The sequence below is a fragment of the Pongo abelii genome, chromosome 15, assembly GCF_028885655.2.
Source record: "Pongo abelii isolate AG06213 chromosome 15, NHGRI_mPonAbe1-v2.0_pri, whole genome shotgun sequence".
Taxonomy (NCBI): Eukaryota; Metazoa; Chordata; class Mammalia; order Primates; family Hominidae; genus Pongo; species Pongo abelii.
In genome coordinates, this window is record NC_072000.2 from 105,673,650 (window position 1) to 105,696,603 (window position 22,954).

The 22,954-nt window shown below is 47.2% G+C and overlaps 1 long non-coding RNA gene across 1 annotated transcript in view; it reads left to right on the forward strand.

Moving 5' to 3' along the window:
• Positions 1 to 16,131: 16,131 nt before the first annotated feature.
• LOC129049977 (uncharacterized) overlaps positions 16,132 to 22,954 on the forward strand; it is a 28,525-nt gene continuing 21,702 nt past the window's right edge. Inside the window, exon 1 of the long non-coding RNA XR_008513456.1 lies at positions 16,132 to 16,278. This is a non-coding gene — a long non-coding RNA (uncharacterized LOC129049977). The remainder of the gene's footprint in view (positions 16,279 to 22,954) is intronic.

Genomic DNA, 22,954 nt, shown 5'->3' on the forward strand with positions numbered 1-22,954 from the left:
AGCTGCTTGCTGGCATCTGCGGAGCCAGCTTCAGAAAGAACACGTGGATTTAGGGGCCAGGGGCCGGCCAGCCCACAGATACAGATGTTTCACCTCTAGAATCTCCAGATGTTGCACATCATTCTGCAGTTTCTCTTTCTGCAGCTCACTCCTCCTGAGAAACAGACTTAAAGAAGGCAAATAGCTGAACAATTACAGTCACATCAGCGGATGCTCTCCACACCACCCACCCCGCCACATTTCTGCTGAGAAAGTCCATTTCAGAAACCTTTTACATTAATGACTAAATCGAGTATATATTCCAGTTTCCTAAAAGGACCAATTTCAAATATGCAAAATTCATAGGTATTTTTAAAAAATGCTCTAAAGTGGTTGCATTTTACACAAATCACCTGTGCAAACAGCAGAACACTCCATCTGCTTCTGAGTCTGACAGACACAGGGGGGCTCTAGGTCCCCACGCCGCCCAGGGACTGCCACTCGGCCTCCCTGACGCTTGTGTCTCTCACCTCAAAGGAGGAGGACAGAGCTCTCAGAGGCCACCATGAGGAGTCAGAAAAAGCATGGGTGGAAAGGTCAAATCAAGCATTTGGCCAGACAGAGCCTTGCTCCAAGGCACCTGCTTCAATGATGATCCATTGATATGTCAGAGCCCTTGTTCCTTCCTGCTCCAATGACCTGACTCCAGGAGCTGGGAAGGACCTTGGAAATTATCTGTCCTGCTTTCTCATATGGGGAAAATAAGTCTCAGATAGGCCAAGGGGCTTCTGTGGCTGACAGAATAATGTCCCCCCCCATCAAGGCATCCATGTCCCAATCCCAACAATCTGTGAATATGTCACCTTACATGGCAAAAGGGACTTTCCAGAGGTGATTACATTCAGAATTTTGAGCTGGGAGAGTATGCTGGGTTAGCCAAGCAGTCTCAACCATCTAATCACTGAGTTCATGTAAGCGGAGAACCTTTCCCAGCTGTGTCAGGAACAGACCTGATGATGGGTTGGAAGAGGATTGGAGGTCCTGCTGCATGGCTGGCTTTGAAGATGGAGGATGGGGCTATAAGCCAAGGAATTCAGATGGGTCTAGAAATTGGAAAAGTCAAGGAAACAGATGCTGCTCCTAGAACCCTAGAAGGAACACAGCCCTGTGGGTGCCTTCATTTTATCCCCTGGGACTCAGATGAGACTTCTGACCTCCAGAACAGCAAGGTGATGCGTGTGTGTTGTTGTGAGCCACTGGGTGTGTGGTAATTTGTTGTGGCAGTGACTGGAAACTCATTCAGCTTTCTAAATAACAGGGCCCATGTGCAGTGGAGCCACGACCCTGTGGCCAGTTTCCTGATTCCCCATCTAGTGCTTGGCACCCAGAGCCCTAGACTGGCTTTTTCTCCCAAAAGTTGGCTACAGATGGTAGTCGTAGCAGCTGGGATCCCTCTCTTCCCTCTAGAAGTTCAGAGCAGAAATGCTCTCACTGCCACTCCTGGCAACCATACCCAAGTATTCATTCATTTGTTCATTATTCAGCAAATATTCCCTGAGCACCTACTCTGTGCCAGGTACTGTTCTAGGCACTGGGGATGCAGCTGTGAATGTCACGCTAAGTCCCCACTTCCTGCAGGTCCCACTCAGAGATGCCTCTGGAGATGAACTGACCCCTTGAGGCACCCAGATGCTCCACCTCCTCTACAGATGAATGGATAAACAAAACGTGCTCTGTGCACACAATGGAATATTACTCAGCCATAAAAAAGGAATGATGCAATACAGGTTTCAACATGGAGGAACCTTGACAACATTATGCAAAGTGAAAGAAACCAGACACAAAAGACCACGTATTGTTTGATTCCGTTTATATGAAATGTCCAGAGTAGGCAAACCCATAGAGACAGAAGACAGCTTACCAGGGGCTGGGAGGAGCAGGGAGATGGAGAGTGATTGCTCATGGGTTCAGGGTTTTCATTTGGGGTGATGAAAAAGTTTTGGAACCAGATGGTGGTGATGGTGAGCCAACAATGTTAATATATTTAATGCTACTGATGTGTACACTTTAAAATGGCACATTTTAGGTGATGTGTTGTTACCACAATACAAAAAAAAAAAAAAGAAAGAAAAAAAGGCAGTGAAGCTATGTGCACCTCTTGCTGGAGGCATTTGGCGAGTCCTGTCCTAACTGCAAGGAGGGGCCAGGGAGTCTTTGGGGCTCAGCAGAATGTGCACATGCCTGCACGTCCAACGGCCCTGCTGAGGTCAGACCCTCTGTGCCTCGCATCACATCTGCAAAGCAGGGAAACACGGCCTCTGCACGGAGGGTTGTAGAGCCCAGTAGGTGGCCTGCCAAGAGCCAGCCCCTGCCACCTTCTCGGGGGCTGCATCTTTCCAGGGCCACCTTTAAAGGAGGCTGACCAAGCCCCTCACTCCCTGGCTTCCTGTGGCCTGCCCACTTGCACATTGTTGGGTCATGACTCACGTTTGTTTATTGTTTAAATTCAGCCTCTATGTGAACGTATCTCTCAGCAGATACTCACCATGGAAGAGTCAGAGGGGCAGCCGACATGCACAGTCACCCTGTAGGGAGAAGGAGAGAAGGAGAGACAGAGGAGAGGGGAGGGGAAGGGAGGGGAGGGAGGGAAAGGGAGGGGAGGGAGTGTTCTGGATACCTGTCCAGATGCGTGGCTGCCCAGTCATGGGAGAAACAAGGGGAGAAGCATCTGAGATGATTCAGTGAACACGGGGCACAGGCAGCTCTTCTCCTTTAGTGTCAAACCTCAGAGATATTAAGACATCATTAAGACAATATACTTCACAATTTATCCAGCATCGGGCAGTGTTGGGTACAAATGCTTCCAGACTTTTTATTAACCAATTTAATCATTTGCCTGGAAGAAGGACCAAAATGTTAAAATGAAGTATAGCTTCAGTGACCAGCGGGGGGAAAATCTCCACCGACCATCTGCATGAAACCCTCTCGCTGGGGTTCCAGTGTTACCTTCACAAGGCATGAGTCCCTCCTTAGCCTGGGTTGGAGCAGACGGCTCCACCATTCAAAGAAGGGCAGGGTCACCCAACGGCGGCGGCCCAGACGGGCACCCTGGGACCACCCCGTCCAGGGTATCTGTGCAAGCTGATTGCTTTAAATAAAGTCAGCCGCTTTTCCAGCTAATGTAAGGATGGTGGGATCAATTGGGTACACAGAAACAGATTACCAAGCAGGTGGCTTCGGGCTAAAGATAAATTGTGTCCTCATGTAACTTGGGAAGAGTGGGTGCAGCAGCTCCTAATGTGCAAAGCAAGATCGTTTAGTTACTTCTTTCTGCTGGGAAGCCCAGGCTGTGACTGTGGTTCCGAGAAGCCCCAGAAGACCCTCCCCTGATGGAAAAGGTTATTGTTGAAAAGCACTACCCAGAGCTCCAAATGGAATGAAGTTTTGGCTCCTGCAGAGCTGGTTTTCCCCAGTGGTGGGGTCGGGGACACAAGTCCCCGTCTGCCCCCTGCTTGCCTGGGCACACACCTCTGCGGGCAGAGGGCTCTCTCTGCTGGGGCTGAGAGGTCACATCCTGTTCCCAGCAGGCACCGTTCCTGGGGGCCCACCCTTTCCTCCTTACCTGAGTTAACCTCCCCAGACGTCTGGCCTGGCAGGTCTGCCTAGGATGTTGGAAGCAACCTGCCCTCTGCATATTTTGCTGCTTCCCATGTTTCTGCTATGCCTGGCCCTCGCCCACGCTGTGCACCCTCCAGTCATCCGCACTCTCCCTTACTTCTTTCTCCTTCTTTTTTTGGGGGGTTGGGGTGGGGGGAATAATTATAAATTCACAGGAAGTTGCAAAAATAGTACACAGAAGTCCCATGCACTCTTTACCCAGTTTCCCCCAAAAGTAGCATCTTGCATAACTATAGTTCAATATCAAAACCAGAAAACTGACCTCGGTGGAATCCGCAGAACTCATTCAGATTTCACCAGTTTTACAAGCTGTCCTAGTCAATGGGGGTTTCTGTAACAAATACTACAGACTGGGTGATTTAAACCATAGACATTTATTTCTCATAGATCTGGAAGCTGGGAAGTCCGAGATCACAGGGCTGGCAGACTCAGTCCCTGCCCTCTCGCTGTGTCCTGGCACAATGGAGAGAGACCATCTCTTCTTAAGTCTCTTCTCACTAATCTCATAATGAGGGCCCCACCCACAAGACCTCATCACCGCCCAAAGGCCCCATCTCCTAATACCATGCCCTGGGGGGTTAGGGCTTCAACCCAAATTTTGGAAGAACGCAAAAATTCAGTCCACAGCACACGTGTTCATCATGTGCGTGTGTGTGTGTGTGTGTATTTTGTTCTATGCAATTTTATCACATGGGTAGATTTAGGAAAGTACAATCAGTTCCATCACCACAAGGATCCCTCTTGCAACCCCTTTGTGTCACATCCATGCCCTTCTTCTCCCCACCCCCATCCCTACCCCCTGGCAAACAACAGTCTGTCTCCATCTCTGTAATTTTGTCATTTTGAGACTGGGACACACAACTTCTGGAGACGGGCCCCAAGGTCCATCCATGCTGGGCTTGTCCCCATTTGGTTCCTTGTGAGAGCTGACCAGTATTTCCCAGCGCGGATGCACCACGGTTTAACCGTGCACCTGCCGAAGGGCCTTCAGGTTTTTGGCTTTGGGCTGTTGCAAATGAAGCCACTGTGAACATTGTGCACAGGTTTTTGTGTGAAGGAAAGTTTTCGTTTCTCTGGGAATAATTCCCAGGAATGTAATTGCTGGGTCACAAGGCAAGGCTATGCCTAGTTTCTAAAGAAACTGCCAAATTTTCCCAGAGTGGCTCTGCCATCTGACACTCCCACTGGCCATGTATGAGAGACCCAGTTTCTCACCATCCTCACCAGCATTTGGTGTTATGACTGTGTTTATTGTTGTGTTTTGTTTTTTGAGGAATACTAGTCAGGTATTCTGTAGAATGTCTCTCAAATTGGGGACATTTGATGATTTTCTCACGGTTGTCACTAGTTTTTGTTTTCTTTTAGCCATTCTAATAGGCATATATTGATAACTCATCATGATTTTAATTTGCGTTTCCCTAATGGCTATTGCTGTCGCCATTTTTCATGAGCCTATTTGCCATCCGTATGTTCTCTTTAAAGAAATGTCTATGCATGCTTTTTGCCCATTTTCTAATTGGATTGTTTGTTTTATACGTTTGAGTTTTGAGAATTTGTTATTTTTCTAGCTATGAGTCCTTTGTCAGATATATGCTTTGCAGATATTTCCTCCAAGTCTGACTTGTCTTTTCATCCTCTGAACAGGGAACTTCATATTGCAAGCGTTCTTAATGTTGATGGAGTCCAATGGTTGATTTTTTATTTTATGGATTGTGCTTTTGGTATCATGTCTAAGAACTCTCCACCAAGCCCTCAGGTTGCAAAGCTTTTCTCCTATATTTTAAACAAAGTTGTGTAGTTTTACATTGAAATCTCTGATCTATCTTAGTGAATTTTTAGATAGGACGTGAGGTTTACGTAGGACGTGAAATTTAGATAAGACTTGAGGTTTAGATAGAACGTGAGGTTTAGATAGGATGCGTGGTTTAGATACGATGTGTGGTTTAGATAGGATGTGAGGTTTAGATAGGACGTGAGGTTTGTTTTATGCCTGTGGCGTCTGATGCCCCCAGCACCACTTGTAGAAATCCTCCCGTAGTTTTCATGCCTTCATCTTCTGCATCTTCTCACTCTAGGCTCAGAGACCTGTATCTATTCCCCAGAGCCCCCAGCTTTTCGCTCAGCCTGCCTCCCCCACTCCCACATGTCTCAGGAAGACACCACTGCCCCACAGGTCGCCCTTCATTCCTGGAGGCACCGTAGGCCCTTCACAAGTCGCTCTTCCTCCACTTGGTGCACGTTGAGGAGAGGTCAAGGCTGTGTCTAGGAGTGCCATCCAGCCGCCCCTGCCTCTCATCCTCTGAGCCCACATCCTCCAACTCCATCTCCGACCCCAGCTTCCCATCCTCCCAGCTCTCTCACTGGAAACCTCCAGCCTCCGCAGGAGCCTCCTTGGTGAGCCCCTCTCCCCAACCCCCAGCACCCCAAGCCTTTCCTCTCCACTTCCTCCTGTGGATCCAATCATCCCTGTGGAAGGATGATGGGAAAATCCGCCTCTTGGGGCCTCAGATTTCCAGATCTAAGTTCCAGCTGCCAAGAGGGCACAACACAGGGTTCTTAGAGCTGCCGCACCCTAATTTCATCTCCCCCCACTGCCGCCACCCCACAAACCCCCGGGAGCTCCATATGGTGAATGGCATGTCAGGGACGCTGCCTCCCAAACAGCACCCTCCGGATGTCTCTTCTCCTGCCCTCTGGACGGCAAGTCCATCCCAGGCGTGCTTCGAGTCCTCCACAGTCTCCCCCGACTCTACTTACTGCCCCCCATCGCTCTGTGCCCCTCTCCTGGCCTCAGCCTCTCCTGGACCTTTTGGTTCTGATGACCCTTGGCCTGCTGCCTTCCAGCCCACGCCCTGCACTGCAGCCAGAGCGCACTCTGGGTCTCCTCTCCTGCAATGACGGTCCATCCCGGCGCCAGAGGCCCAGAACCCTCCTCCCACCAAGCGATGCCCTGGGAAACTTGGCCTCTGCCCACCTCCCCAGCCGCACCTCCCTCCAGCGTATGTCCTCGCTTGCACCTGTGCCTCTCCTTTCTGGGACTCCACCCATTCCACCACCTCTTCCATTGGTCAATCCTTACACAGTCTCCAGGTCTCTGCTTTGAATCACGTTCCCTGTGAAGCTTCTGCTCAGTGTCCAGGTGTCCTGTGTCCCCACCAGGAACTGTTTCTTAACGTCTGTCTCAGGAGAAGGCTGTCGGATACATGAGGAGCGGTCTCCTCCCTCTCCAGGCCTCAGTTTCCCCCTCTGCTCCTTGAGGTCGGGGTCTGAGTTCCATCAAACTCTGTATCTTTGTGGGTCTCAGAACCTGGTGCGGGGATGGGGCCCCGGTTGGGGAAACCTGTGTTAAATGAGAGAAGATGGATAGAGAGAAAACTCGAGACCAAGAATAATGGGAGAGGGTGCAAACACAAGACAATTCCACTCAAACAGAGCCCAGCTGGAATCTTGGAGGAACCCTGGGTTCACAGGGAGGGGACAAACTAGACAGAATCCACAGCACACCCCGGGCACCCCAGATGAGGGCAAACAGACCTCTCAGGGCCAGGAGCGATGATTCCTCTGGAGACTTCCAAGCCATGGCCCTCCCCTTCTCCCCGGGGCCAGGCGCTTCTTGGGCAGGTGGCAAGGAGATTCACCTGTGCTCCCAGAACCTGACACAGGCCTGGCCCATGGGGAACAGTTAGGTGTAAGGAAGGAGCACTGCCCAATTGTAGAGGACAAGGGACAGGAGCAAGGCCTGCACAGAGCTGCATGTGACTACAAATGGCAGCCTGGAAAGATGGGAGGCACTGGACTAGCAGGGGCGGCCTATGCGGGCGTTGTCATGGCCCGTCTGGTGGTCCCTGGTCAGAGAAGCTGGGAAAGAGCAGCCCCTCCAGGAGGGCTTCTTTGACCTAAGGCGACATCAGTCGGCACCCTACAGATACCCCCACTACCCTCCTTCCCACCTCCAACAACCAACATCCAGCAGAAAACATCTGCCCAGACTTCTTAAGAGGGATGGAGAGCAGCCATCCGTGGTAGACCACCACTCTCTGAGCTGGTCGTGTTCTCAAAATTGCCCTACCTCTAATGCTTGCCAGAGACAGTTACAGGGCCAGTCGCCCTGGGGTGGCTGTGAGCGGGAAGGGCTGGGGCCTAAAACCCAGTAGCAGGAGCCCGGAGACCAGGCCACAGCAGCCCGGTGTCTGGGGAGGTGAGACAGCAACCCCGCCTGCCACACTCTCCCCACGGGCTGCAGGGGGAGCACATCCTCTGCCTCTTCTGGCACAGGGCAGTGGTTCCTGGTGAATTTCAGGGTTAGCATGGGCATAACATGCCACAAGCATTTACATGGGTTTGGAGGTGAGGAGGGGGATGCCACCCCAGGGAAGCACTGACCATCCATCTCTGTCCTGGTCGACAGGAAGGAGGCCATTTGGGAGAGCTTCCGCGGGGGCTGTGGCCCTCACTTCCAGAACTGTGCCATGGCCGGGCTCTCCCAGAATGCAGGTGCCATGAGGGTCTCGATCCTCCTTTTAGAGAGGGGAAGGTGGGTGAGGCCAAGATCAGGAGAACATTGTTAGAACTGTCTGGTGTTGGGCGGAGGGGTGGTAACTGTGGGCCCTTCACTGTCCTCTGTTCTGTGATTTGCTTTGTGGGGCAGGACCAGCTATGTGATTCGTGGGGCTCTGTGCAAAATGGGAATGTGGGCTCCTTATCAGGAACTTCAACACAGAGACAGCGGAACATCCAACCCCAAGAGCCGGGCCCTGTTGCACATCCAGGAAGCTGGCCCAGCTTGGGGGCCCCAAATATAAACTTGCCTCCCTGCCCAAAGAGATGGATGCCAGTTTACAAAAGTGGCCTCCTTTTGCTGTTGTATAAATTCACACATCACCCAAATGTTCTTCATCTAGAACCACCTCCTCTTGCCGACTTCAACTTGTGGGGTGCATTGAGCAGTGGATCTTCACTCAGGGGCAATGTCAAGGGTTCTGGCCTCATCTCTCTCCTGTATAAAGTGGGGGTGCTGCACTCAACCAGGGCTGCTCCGCTCTGTGTGGACCAGGGCGGGGTCTGAGTCAGCATCACCCTGCCCGGTTCTGAGGGCAGGGCCTGGGGAGGCCACGAGAGCCCACCCCGCCCTGACGCTGTCCTCCCATCCTTCTGGCCCTAACATCGAGTTCTGTTTCTCTTCCCTGGCATGGTGTTTTTAACAAGAATCCCACATCTTTGGACCAAACCCGGCTGTTACCCTGAAGGCCACCAATAAATTTCTTAGGCAAATAAAATTGACTGAAAATTAGCATAAGAAGTCTTAAATTAACAGGATGTAATTTTATGAGTATTTCACAAACTAGTCAAAGATGTATGTCAGCCCGGGGTGAGTCAACACTTTCAAGTGTCTTTCATTATATAATGCTGCTAATTTTTTTCAAATGTAAGCAATGTGCTTTCTTCCTAAACATCGTGTTCTTTGTTCTGCAATTTGGAAAAATAAATTCCCTTTAAAGCACTGCTTTGCTCAACCACAAAACAAGGTAGGGAGGCCAGATCAGAGGTGCCCTGGCCCCCCTCTGTCTAGGTAGCCCCCAGCCACACAGTGGAGGCGCTTGCTTCCTGCAGAGGAGACTCCACACTCAGGGTCATGGGAGCTGGCACTGGAAAGCTTCCAGATGGAGGCTGCGCGCAAGGTGCTGACTCCTACGGCAACGGGCGTTAGCTGGGAAAAGGCGAGCACTCCTGCCTTCTGTCTGCAATGCAAGGCAGCACGCAGGATTCCCAGGGTCTCAGTCACAGGCGCAGGGCAGTGAATGTTGCACATCTGCTGAGCTCCTGCAGGCACCAAGCTCTGTGCTAGGTGCTGGGGGTGCAGAGGCAGGTAAACCCTGGCCCCACCCCCAAGAGCTCACAGTCTAGGTTAGGAGACAAGCAGCTAGTAGCTGCCACATGTGATCAGGGTGGACAAGGGGGCCTACCTGGACCACCTTGGAGCACACGAAGGAGGCCACTTCCCAGCACACGGCCTGAGAAGTCTGCAGATGGGGCAAGCTTGAAGGACGTCTTTGAGAATGAGCCAGCACTCACTGGGGATGGGGGAGGCATGACAGAGTTGAGGGGACAAGGACCCTGAAAACAGAGTGGACCCTGGTTCACACCGATGCTCACCCTGAGCGTCCCCCATGTACCAGGAAGACATGCGGTGGCAGCGTCCTTGGGCAGTGGCTGTCCTAGGTGCCCAGGTTACTGAGTGACACTCACAAAAGTGTGCTGGAAGATTCTGACTCAGCTCTGCAATGCCATATTTAGCTTGCCAAGGAGGCGGGCTGTTGTGTGAAGTCTAGAGGTCAAAGGTGGTCCAAGGAGGAGATCCTCGGACAGTGGTGGGGGCTTGGGACCAGGTGAAGTTCCCTAGGGCAATGCAGAGATGCAGGAAGAGCACCCAGAACAGAGCCCTTGGAAATTCAACCTCAGGGCCCAGGGGGAGGGTGGGCAGCAATGAGGCTGGAAAGGCGTGGCCAGTCTCAGGCAGGGAAGGACCAGGACCAGAAGAAGGCAGGAGCTCGAGGAGGGAAGGAACAAGAAGCTGGGATCTGACAGCATGAAGACCATCAGGACCATGGCCACAGGACTCTGGAGTGTGATGAGGAGGAGCCCCATGGGTGCGGGCCAAGGAGGCACTAGGGAACGAGGGAGTGGGCTCTTCATTGGCTCATGTCTCCCTCCCTCTCCAACCATGATCCTGAGCCCTCATCTGTGCCCTGGGCCAAGTGCTGGGAACAGAGCAGTGAGTTCAGTCCACTCAGTCCATGGCCCTTGGAGCTCCCAGGGCAGAGCACCTGAGCCCTGTTGAATCCTGGTGTGATTGATTAGCCATGACCAGGAGCACGTGGCCACCTTGGAGCCCACCCCACTGGCCTTGGGCCAGCCCGGGTCTGCATGTGGCTTCCACCATCTCACTGTCTTCCAACAGCAGACAGCGTGAAGCACCCACCAAAAGTGGCCAAGCTGAACAAGGAAGTCCCCTGGGCTGTGGGTTTTAGATTCGCAGAGGCCAAACAAGAAGGAAGAACTGGGCCTCTTCCTGCCTCACCATCCACAGTTTGCCCACTCATCCCCCTGATCTGGTGCCCGTGGCACTGAGTAGAACCTCATGGCCCACTGTGAGCTGAGCTGCAGAGGACCCACAGGGCTCCACTCACACCACAAATCCTCTCTGTGCCTGCCCGCGTGGTGTGCACAAAATGCCCGTCCATTCCAGCCCACCGTTGGGCCCATCTGTACCCATCAGGTAAAGGAGCATGAGAGACATCGCCTGAGTACTGCAAAGGTCTGGGGTGACATACACTCCAATGAGAGAGGGGAGAAGTGCATCAGAAATATCAGAGCCTCCTATGCAGTGGAAACAGTCCCCCCTTCTTGTACAAACGTCCCATTAAAGGAGGGAAGTCCCTTCCCTGACAACAGGCAGCTTCCAGGAGACAGGCAGGAAGTGGGTTAGGAGCCACAGGCCTTGCATGCCAGCCGCACCTCTGCTTTTATCACACTGTGTGCTAAACAGTTTTTTCCTCTGGCCTCCCTGCCTCGGTTTCCCCTTCCGTGCAAAGCCAGGGGCATGACCTCTATGGGATTTGCCCGCTCTAACCATTCCAGAGCACCCTGAAATCCACACAGGATGAGGACTGATAAATATCCGTGCCTTTGCTCTTGCCACTGAAATCTTAGCTGAACCTCTCTTCAGGACGTTCAGATCCCATCGCCTTCACCCTAGTGGCCACTGTCACCCTCCATGAGGCCCTTTGCGGGCAATAGACAGAGTGGAAGATCTTGTTCTGAAGTTCAGCAGCCAAGGAGGTGAGAACAGATTGGGGGACCTAAAACCCGATCCATCCCAAACCTTGCCAGCTGCAATGTCTTGTGCACTTGGCTGTGTGTACTCAGGTGACTTCCATGTGCTTCCCAATGCCAGGGCCCTCCTGTGACAAAGACACCACCATCCACTCCCAACAGAAGAGAAAGACAGGCCTTGCAGGAGCCAGTGACCTGCTGTGGGACACAGAAGCCTCCATCCAGACCCACTTGCTTATCTCACTCTTCAATTTTCCCTCTTAGCCCATGAGCTCAGGCCCCTGGGGGGACCTCTCAAATATGGAAATAAGGGGAATAAAACCTCCTTCTGAGAGTGTAGCATCAACTGAGCGCAGGGAGGCTTGGAAGGCAGAGATGCAGGTCACTGCATGGGTACAGTTGGCGCCCCCATGGTTAAATGTTGACTCAAATCAGACTAGAGCAAGACTGTGTCATCGAAGCAAGCCTGGGTCACCTGGGGAGGTCCCAAGGAGGCAGACAGGAGGGACAGGCTGACAGCATTGGCCACCCCCATTTAGGGAGACAGAGCGGGTGGGTTTCTGGGGTGTGCAGTCAACGTGAAACAGTCTCCAGGTGGCTCCCATCCCATCACACCGGCAGGGCTGGACGCCGTGCTGCAGCCTGTGCAGTTCTCTCAGTCCAGGGCAAGTAAATAACAGCCTGCCTAGCTCCCCACTTTCACTCCAGCTCCAAGCCAGCCCCAGGCCTGGCCCTAATGGGACATCCCATGGACCCCCAGCTATGGAGAGTACGCGGGTCGTGCCCACACGCATCCAGGCCACATGACAGCCTGTGCTGCCTGCTGAACATTAGCACTCTGGCACCTGGTTTTATGAACATGGCGCTGATGAGTCCACCTCTGAGGCACCAGGCAGGGTGCAAGCCAGGCCCTGGACACGGGAAATTCCCCAGGGCAGTGAGAGACAAGCTGTCAGCCTCCAGTCTCACCGTGGGCCGGAAACACTGGCTCCTAACCTGTTTTGTTGCAAGCTCACACAATTACTTCTTGTTCCCTTTTCCCTCTTATTCCTATTTTGGTGGTTGTTGTTTGTTGTTGTTGTTGATTTTGTTTGAGACAGAGTCTCACTCTGTGGGCCAAGCTGGAGTGCAGTGGCATGATCTCAGCTTACTGCAACCTCTGCCTACTGGGTTCAAGTGATTCTCCTGCCTCAGCCTCCCAAGTAGCTGGGATTACAGGTGCCTGTCACCACATCTAGCTAATTTTTGTATTTTTAGTAGAGGCAGCATTTCACCATGTTGACCAGGCTGGTCTCGAACTCCTCACCTCAGGTGATCTACCTGCCTCGGCCTCCCAAAGTGCTGGGATTAGAAGCATGAGCCACCACACCCAGCCTCTTGTTCCTGTTGTGGATACTTCTGTCCTTGCAAGCCCCTATCACATTCAGCCTTCTCAGCACATGCCAGAGCAGACAGCAGCCGGGAGTGGGAGGGCACACCCTGACTTGGGTACATGAGACCTCAAATGGCCTGCCGTGCACAGAGGCTGAACAGGCTCCCTCCAGAGGAAAGGTGCTTCCCATATTTTTGAACCTGCAATTAGAAAACAGACTACAGCTATTTGAGGGGATACAGATATTGGGGCAGGAGTGGTAATATATGTTTCAATGGCCCCCAAAGGCCAGTATTGGTAAATCGGAGAATGTAGAGCCATAGGAGGATGCTGAACAGGGATGAATGCGTCTACTGGGGCTCCCATAACAAACTACCAGGCCGGGGGCTTAAACCACAGAGCTAGAAATCCAAGATCAGGGTATCAGTGGGCTGGTTTCTTCTGAGTCCTCTCTCCTTGACTTGTAGATACCGTCTTCTCTCTGTGTCCTCACGTGGTCTTCCCTCTGTGCCTATGTGTGTCCTAATCTCCTCTTCTGATAAGGAAGACACCAGTCTATGGGATTAGGGTCCACCCTAAAGACCTGGTTTGAATTGATCACCTCTTAAAAACCCTGCCTCCAAACGCAATCCCATTCTGAGCCCCAAGGTTTTAGGGATTCTACACAGGAATCTTTGGAAAGACACCATTTGGCCTGTAACAGGAGATGAAAGTTGTGTTTAAATAATTTGAAAACGAAGAAATGGAACATAAGGTTGAAAAATTGCCCTTCCCCACAAGTCCTTTGTTCTGGGAGGGCTGGGAGCTACGAGTGAGCTGGCTGGGAGAGCTGGCCCTGGCTGATTAAGCGGTACAAGCTCTCAGCAAGACACATCCAGTGATAAACGGTGATACACTGCATATCAAGTGCATTAATCTGCCTTGAAATCAGCCAAGTATTCATCATGATGATGCCATTTTTCCAGGAAAATGAAATAATTGCAGCCCAGGTGGGAGGACCTTAGTCATCATCTCATTATTCTGCCCTTAATACATCCTTAAGGGCCCTCGCTCAGCTTAGCAGCCCCCAGGCGGGATGAATTCCATGGCAATGGACACTCAAGAAGCCTCTTTTTCATGTCCAGGGACTGCGGGACTCTGACAGCTGAGAGCTGGTGGGCGGCTGTCTCAGTTCCCTTCTCTGGACAAGAGCTTCTCCAGTTTTCCGTGTAACGACCCACTCCAACAGAGTGTCAGGGCAGTTGAAAAGTTGATCAGATCTTCTCACTCTCCAGCCTGTGGCCAGATCTTAGAACTCCTAAAGTTATAAAGAAGAGGATAACCAGGGCCAGGTTCCCCCGCTGAAGCCTTGCATTGGTCAGCTTGAGTGAGGCTATGCTCCAGAAACAGGCAGCCCCCAGAGTTCAGTGGTTTCCAACCACCTCTGTTGCTTTCTCACTCACCCCACAATCCATATTAGTGGCCCTGTTGTCCCTGCTCTGGATATGGGCGGTCCTCACAGTCCTCATCCCCACACTGCTGGCCTTGAGGCCGTGGAGAAGCACCCACTGGCTCTGGAAGCCGCTCCCTGAAAGTGAAACACAATGTACCCACCCACACGTCGTTGGCCGAGCCAAGTCCTGTGGCCAGCCTTGACGTCAACAGCATGGAGAATGTAATCTTCCTGCAGAGAGGAACAGCAGATAGTTGGAACAATATAACCACCTGCCACAGGCTGGAAGCTTGCCTCCCCCACCTTCCTCTCGCCCCCCTGGGAAGGTCCTTTCCGTAGAGTCCTCTGGGAGGGAACCGCACCCAGCCTGCTAGCTCCAGCATGGAGGAATGCCCACGGCGACACAGCTGAGGCTTAGGGAGGCAGAGGTGGCTTTCTCAGAGCAGTCGCCCAGACCTCTGGAAGGAGCAGCGTCCGTGGAGACCAACCATCACATATCCTTTATTTATATATGTTTGAGATGTGCACCTTAAGTTCAGACAGCTGGATTCACCCTACGCCTTACTCTATGGCACAAAATTACCAATTGCCTATCATATTTTATGTCACTAATTCTCACCTTCTGTTCCCCATCCTCATCCCCACCATACTCGCGGGAAGGTTTCATATATGTTCTTGAATGGGTGTTTAACTTTGAAACACATGTAGCTTGTTTTTGTGTGTGAGTACTGCTTCCAATGTGAGTATGTTTTGTTGTGCCATCGAGCTCCTGCTTCTCACTTTTTTCATTCAACAATATGCCTTAAAAATCTGTCTGTGCTGCTTGTGGCTGTGTAGACTTCTAGTTCAGGGATTTTGACAATTTCACGGAATTCTGCACTGTGCATCTTCATTGTACTTACCCATGCCCCTGGGGTGGACACTTAAGTTGTCATCTCTGCAAAAGGAGCTGGGACAATGATGCTTTTGGTGTCCCCTGGCCCCTGGATCTGTGCTTGAGTTTCTCAGGGGCATGTTTTAAGGAGGGGGATTGTTGAGTCAAGAGCCACACAAAGTAATGTGTTAAGTGCAGCCAGATCACTATCAGCTGCTCCCAGCAACAATGAGTTAGGCTCCCGTTTCCTCACAGCTCGGTCAACATTAGTGTTACCCAACAACGTTTTGTTTTTTGCAAAATTGGTATCTTATTATTTTTGCATCTCCCTCCCAAATTGCTATTGAAATTGAGTATCACTTCACGTATTTGTTAGCTTTTCAGATTTCCCTTCTCCAAATTGCCCACTGTTTTCTACAGGTCTCCCATCTCTTCCTCGTTGATTTCTGACAGTCCCTTGTATGTTCTAGATAGTAATCCTTTATCAATGCCAGCGTTGTAAATAGCATATTATAGTCCGTCGCCCTCCATTAACTTTGAGTCTATTTTCTGCGGGCGAAATCTTTAATTCTGATGTAGTCAACCCCATTAGCATTTTATTCTATAGGCTGTGCTTTGTCAAAGACCCTATTTAAGAAGCCTCGCCTCCACCTGAAAATCACAGGGTATTCTGCACACTTCTAATTAATATTATAGTTTTATCCTCACACATAGTATTTAATCCATTTATATTTAACCCATCCAGACTCTCTATGTGTGTGGTATGAGGTGTTAGGAAATCAATCTAATTCTCTCTCTGTACAGTGAGTCAGTTTTCCCTACATAGACAATTAAATAATGTATCCCCTCCCCTCTGGCTGGTGACTGCACCTCTATCACACACTATGTTTCCTATGTGAAGGATACGGCTTTAAGCCCTCGATTCTGTTTTCATTACTATGATGTGGTAAGTGGAATTCTAAGATACCCCCCTAGAATGTATATGATCTCTTCTCCTTGAGCGCGAGGACCCCCTGTGACCTCTGGAGGGGTATCCTCCTTTGATTAGGTGGCTAATCAGGTGACTTGGAGTTAATAAAAAAAGGAGACAATGCCTGGAACCTGCATCAGGTGAGCCCTGGGCCCTCCCTGAAAGACATTTGAGATGTGAGAGGGCTCACATGAGAGGAAGCATCCCCATGTTTGGCTTTTGGGTTTTGAAGATGAAGGGGCCACCTGGCAGGAATGCAGGTGACCTCCAGGAGCTGAGGGTCAGCAAGGAATGAGGGCCTCATCCCTATAGCCACAGGGAGCTCCATCCAGCCAGCATATGAATGGGCTGGGAAAAGTGTTCTTCCCTGGGGCCATCACATAGTGGACAATAAATCCCTGGGGACCTGAACCACCTAGGATGGAGGTGGCCAACACCTGCCGTATGAGGCATCCCTGGCCCTGCCTGACCGCAGAGAGCCAGCCGAGCTAGGCACTGGCTTTGCAAGACGTCTCCAGATCATGCAGGGTAAGTCCACTCCTCACCCCCAAACCATGTGCTCTTCTTTGTCAAAATAGACTTAGCAATTTGTGGACATTATGGCTTATATATATTTTAGAATGAGTTTGTCAAGTCCCTCAAAAAAATCCAGCTGGTATTTTGAACAAAATTACATGAAATTTATAGATTAATGTGGGAAGATTTGACATTTTTACAACTTAAAGCATCCATAAAAATGGTCTATCTCTCCATTTGTTCATGTTTTCTTTTATGTCCTTTTGATGTTTTCAATTTCATCTCTCCATTTTTATGTCTTCTTTTATGTCCTGTACGTTTTTTTTAAATTTTAATTTTTTTTTCCTCTATAAAGGTTTTCTGCATTTATTTCTGGCTTAATTTCTAGATACTTCATCATTTGGGTTCCTCTTGTGAATGTATCTCTTTTTCTATTATATTTCTAATTGGTTAATGCTGGTGTAGGGAAAGCCACTAATTTTAGTAAGTTGATCTTGTATTCAGCAATCTTGCTAAACTCTATTATTAGTTCCAATCAATTTTCTGTTCATTCTGTTAGGTTTCTATGTAGATGATATATAATCTGCGTGTGATGACAGCTGCGTCTCTTTCCTCCCTCTTCTCTTCCTATCTTTTCATTTTCTCATCTTATGGCACTAGCCAGAGCCTCTCGTGTTAGGTTGAATAGCTGCGGTGCTTCCGCTTGTCCTGTTTCCAACATTAAAGAGAATGAATTAAAGTTCATCTGCAGAGTAGTAGGTTTTCTACAAAGTTTTTAATATGCAAAGCTTTATTGCATTAAGGATGTTCAGTTCCATTCAGAGTTTTCTGAGAAATTTAAAAAATCAGAAAGAGACGTTGAACTTCATCAAATCCTTTTCGGCAGAGTTACTTTGCTCTGTTAGTCCAATAATATGGCAGATAAATTCATAGAATTTCTAATGTCAAATTGTTCTTACCCTCCTAGAATAAATCCAACTAGATTATTTTTTAAACTACACAGTAGGGTTAATTAGCCAGTAGCTTATTTGGAATTTTGCATCTATTTTTATAAATGAAGTAGACCTATTTTTTTCTTATATTGGCCAAATCAGTGTTTGGAATCAAGGTTATGTTAGCCTCATAAAATGAGTTGGGCAGATTTCCCTTACTTTCTACTTTCTAAAACAACTTCTCTACAAGTATTTCATCTTTAAATATTTGGTAGAATTCTTATCTAAAGCTGTCTATGCCTGAAAATTTTTTGAGGGGAATGTCTTTGCCATTTCCATTTCTAAAGAGCTCAAATTCATTGTTATTCAATCTTCTCTATCTTTGCTTTATGTTTTTGATGGCTTGATCTGCCAATCTAACAGTTTCCAAGAGTTTTATTTTTAATAACAATTATAATTATTCACTTATCTAGTTTCCTCTATGGTTTCATTGGTTGCAGCTTCATGTATTTCATTGTTACTTTTTTGGGAGAACATATGTTCACGGTTATTTTTTTCCATAATACTCTTTTCATTGAGGCATAATTTACATATAACAAAATGCACAGATTATACGTGTACAGTATAATGTGTTTTGACAAATGTGTACACTCATGTGCCCAACTCCCAAATCAAGATGTAGAGCATTTTTATCAACCAAGATAGCTGCCACATGCCCACCCTGGCCACTGTTCTGACTTCACTCCCATAGCTGAGTTTGCCTGCGGCAGAACGTCATGTGAATGGAATTGTGAGGCGTGTGCTCATCTCAGCACAATGCTTTGGATATTCATTCATGTTGTTGCACATATCACTCATACATCCCTTTCTGCTGCAAAGTAGTTTCCCACTATATGAACAGAACACAATTTTATGAGCCATTTTCCTGTTGATGGACATTTGGGTTGTTTCTAGTTTTTAGCTACTATGAATAAAACTGCTATGCATAATTTTATACAAGTATTTTATGGATTCATGTTTTCATTTCTCTCAGGCAAATACCTAAGAGTGGGATTGCTTGATGATTGACTAAGTATATATTTACTTCTTTAAGATTGCCAAATAATTTTTCAAAGTGGTTGTGGCATTTGACACTTTAACAGCAAGTTATGAGAATCCCCATGGTTCCATACCCTCATCAGCACTTGGTATTTTCAGTTTTCAAGTTTAGCCATTCTGTGGGAATGAAATGGATTCTCATTGTGGTGTTAAATTGCATTTCTCTGATGACTAATAATGCTAAGTACCTTTTCATGTACTTACTGGCCATTTTATATATTCTTTTGTAAAGTATCTATGCAAATCTTTTTCTCATTTTTTATAGGACTACCTTTTTAGTTTTGATTTGTAGGAGCTCTGTACATATTCTGAATATAAGTTATTCTTCAAATATACGTACTGAAAATATTTTCTCCTCATCTGTTGATTGCATTTTCACTTTAGTAAAAGAGCCCTTTAATGAGCAGAAATCTTTTATTTTATGAAGTCCAGTTTGTAACTTTTTTCTTTCATGGTTATCATTTCTGAATCCTCTCTGAAAAGTATATTCTCCAGTGATTTAACATTTAATTTTAGGTCTACAATCTACATCAAAATAATTTTTATATGACATTGGAGTCAAGATTCTTTTTTTTCTATATGGATATCCAGTTGTTCCAGTATTGTTTGTTGAAAAGTTTCCTTTCCCGATTGAATTACACTGGAACTTTCATCACATACCGATTGACTAGATACATGTGGGTGTGTTTCTAGGCTCTGGATTCTGTCACATTGATTTAGCTGCATAACAACATACTGCTCCCCTTTGTCCATTCTTTTGCTTTTCCAGGTTTCAGTGACCCATGGCCTGAAAATCTTAAATGGGAAATTCCAGAAATAAACAATTCGTAAGTTTAAAATTGGCGGCAGGATGAAATCTCCTGCTATCCCACCCCATCCTTTGCCCAGCCTATCCGTGGTGTCTGTACCACCACCCATTAGTCACTTGGTGGCCATCTCAACTCTCAGACCAATTGTCTCTATATCACAGTGCTTGTGTTCAAATAACCCTTATTTTACTTGATAAAGGCCCCAAAGCACAAGAGTAGTGATGCAGGTATATTCTTATAATTGTTCTATTTTAGGATCAGTTATTTTTGTTAATCTCTTACTGTGCCTAATTTGTAAGTTAAACTTCCTTATGGGTACGTATGTACAAGAAAAAAACAGAGTACGTATAGGGTTTGGTACCATTCATGGTTTCAGGCACCCACTGGGGGTCTTGGGACGTATTCCCTGCGGATAAAGGGGGATCATGGTCTCATACTAAAATAATTACTGTTGCTTTACAGTAATGCTTGAAGTCAAATAGTCCAAGTCAGCAACAGTATTTATCTTTAGCATGCTTGTGGTGGCTATTCTAGGTCCTTATATCTCCATGTAATTTCTTGAACAGCTTTATCAAGATATAACAATTGGCATACAATAAACATTGTTTATTGTATCTTTTTTTATCTTATTATTATTTATTTATTTATTTTGAGATGGAGTCTCGCTCTGTAGCTCAGGCTGGAGTGCAGTGATGCAATCTCAGCTCACTGCAGGCTCCACCTCCCGGGTTCACACCATTCTTCTGCCTCAGCCTCCCAAGTAGCTGGGACTACAGGCGCCCACCACCATGCCCAGCTAATTTTTTGTATTTTTAGTAGAGACGGGGTTTCACCGTGTTAGCCAGGATGGTCTCGATCTCCTGATCTCGTGATCCGCCCACCTCGGCCTCCTAAAATGCTGGGATTACAGGCGTGAGCCACCAAGCCCGGCCTGTTTATTGTATCTTAAGTGTACAGTTTGGTAAGATCCAACATATCTATACAACTGTGAAACCATCACCCTTATCAGGATAGTGAATGTATCCATCATCTTCAAAAGTTTTCAAGTGCCTCTTTCTAATCTCTATTTTTCTCCCTCCTGTTTTCTCTAGGCAAACACTGATCTGCTTTCTATGCTACATATTAGTTCATCTTTTTAGAGTTTATATAAATTGAATCATACTGTCTCTCTTTTTTTGGTCTGATCTCTCTCACCCAGTTATTTTGAGATCCACACATGTTGTTGAATGTATCAATAGTTCATTCCTTTTATTGCCGAGTAATAGTCCATTATATGCCTGTAATAAAATTTACTTATTCACTGGTTGGTGGAGATTTGGGTTGTTTCCCAGGTGAGGATATTATAAATAAAACTGCTATGAGCACTGACATACTCATGCTTTTGCATTCTGCTGACATATGCTTTCAGCTATGGTTTGAATATTTGTGTCCCCTCAAAATTCCTATGTTGAAATGCTATTCCCCAAGGTGATGGTATTAGGAGGTGGGGCCTGTAGAAAGTGATTATGTCATGAGGATGGGGCCCTCATCATGGGATTAATGCCCTTACGAAGGAGGCCAGAGAGAGCTCCCTCACTCTTTTCATCACGTGAGGACAGGAAGGTGGCATCTATGAGGAGGAGAGCTCTCCCCAGGCACCACATCTGCCAGCTTCTTCTTCTTGGACTTCCCAGCCTCCAGAGCAGTGAGAAATAAATGCTTGTTTATAAGTCACCCAGTTTGTGTTATTTTATTACATCAGCCCAAGTGAACTAGACACTTTCCTTTCTCTTGGACAAATACCTCAGGTTGGAATGGCTGATACACAGGGTTGGTGTATGTTTAGCTTTTTAGGGAACTGGAAAACTGTTTTACAAAGTGATTGCACCATTTTACATTCCCACTGGCAGTGGACAAGAGTTCCAGTGGCTCCACATTCTTGCCAACACTTGACATGGTCCATCTTTTTAGCTGTAGCCATTCTAGTGGGTATGCAGTGGTACCTCATTGTGGTTTTAATTTGTAGTTCACTAATGATTAATTATGTTTGGCATATTTTCATGTGCTTATTTGCTATCTATATGTCTTCTTTGATTAAGTATATGTTCAAATATTTTGTCCATTAAAAAATTAGGTTTTCTTATAATTGGGTTTTGAGAGCTGTTTATGTACACTAGATAAAAGTTCTTTATCAGATATATGCCTTAAAAATATTTTCTCCCTGTCTGTGCCTTGTCTTGATTTACCTAATGGCATCTTTTGAAGAACAGCAGTTTTTACTTTTACTGAAGTACAATTTATCTATTTGTCCTTTTATGGATCATGTTTTTAATGTCACATCTAAGAAATCTTTGCCTAACTCAAGGTCACAAAAATTTTCTCCTATATTTTCTTTTAGAAGCTTTATGGCCTTGGGTTTTACATTCAGGTCTAGGATCCACTTTGAGTTCATTTTTTGTATATAATGCAAGTTATGGATCAAAGTGTAATTTACGAGATATAGATACCCAATAGATCCAGCACCATTTGTTGAAAATGCCATTTTCCATTCCTTCACTTTTGCACCTTTGTTGAAAGTCAAGTTTGTATGCCTTTGTGGATCTAATTCTGAGCTCCTGATTCTCATTCACTTAACCTATTTGTCTATCTTGAAGTCAATATGACATGATAGCTTCTTTTTTTCACAGCTTTTTAATAAGCCTCGAAATCAGGAAGAGCCAGCCCTCCAACTATATTTTTTAAGTTGTTTTGGCTATTTTAGCTTCTCTGCATTTCCATACAGATTTTAGAATCCGCTTGTCAATTTTTACCAAAAACGTCTGCTGGAATTTTGATTGGGAATGCATTGAATCTACAGATCAATTTGTGGCAAATTCAAATTTTAACAATTTTGAGTTTTCTGATCCATGAACAAGGGGATACTGCTCCTTAAGAGTCTCCAATTACATGTACACGACTGCTTGAAGTTGTCCCATAGCACATGGATGCCTTTTCCATCTAAATCTTTTCTCTGTGTGTTTCATTTGGGTATTTTCTATCGCTGTATCTGAAAGTTCACTCTTCTTTTCTTCTGCAATGTCTAATATGCTGTTAATACAATTCAGAATATTTTTCATCACAGACACTGTAGTTTTCATCTCTGGGTGTTTCATTGGGTCTTTTTTGTATTTTCCGTGACTGTATTTAACTTTGGAACATAATGAGTACAGTTATCATGGTGGCTTCAGTGTCCTTGTCTTTTGATTTTAACATCTGTGAAATTTCTAGGTTTGTTTCAATTGATCATTCTCCTCATTATGGGACTTATTTCTCTGCTTCTTTGCATGCCTGGGAATCTTTGATTGGATTCCAGACATTGTGGATTTTAGAATTAGGTACTGGATTTCTATGCATATTCTTGTGCTGTGCCCTGAGATGCAGTTAAATCACTTAAAAATAGTTTGATCTTTTGGGCTTTCTCTCTAGGATTTGATAGACAAGAC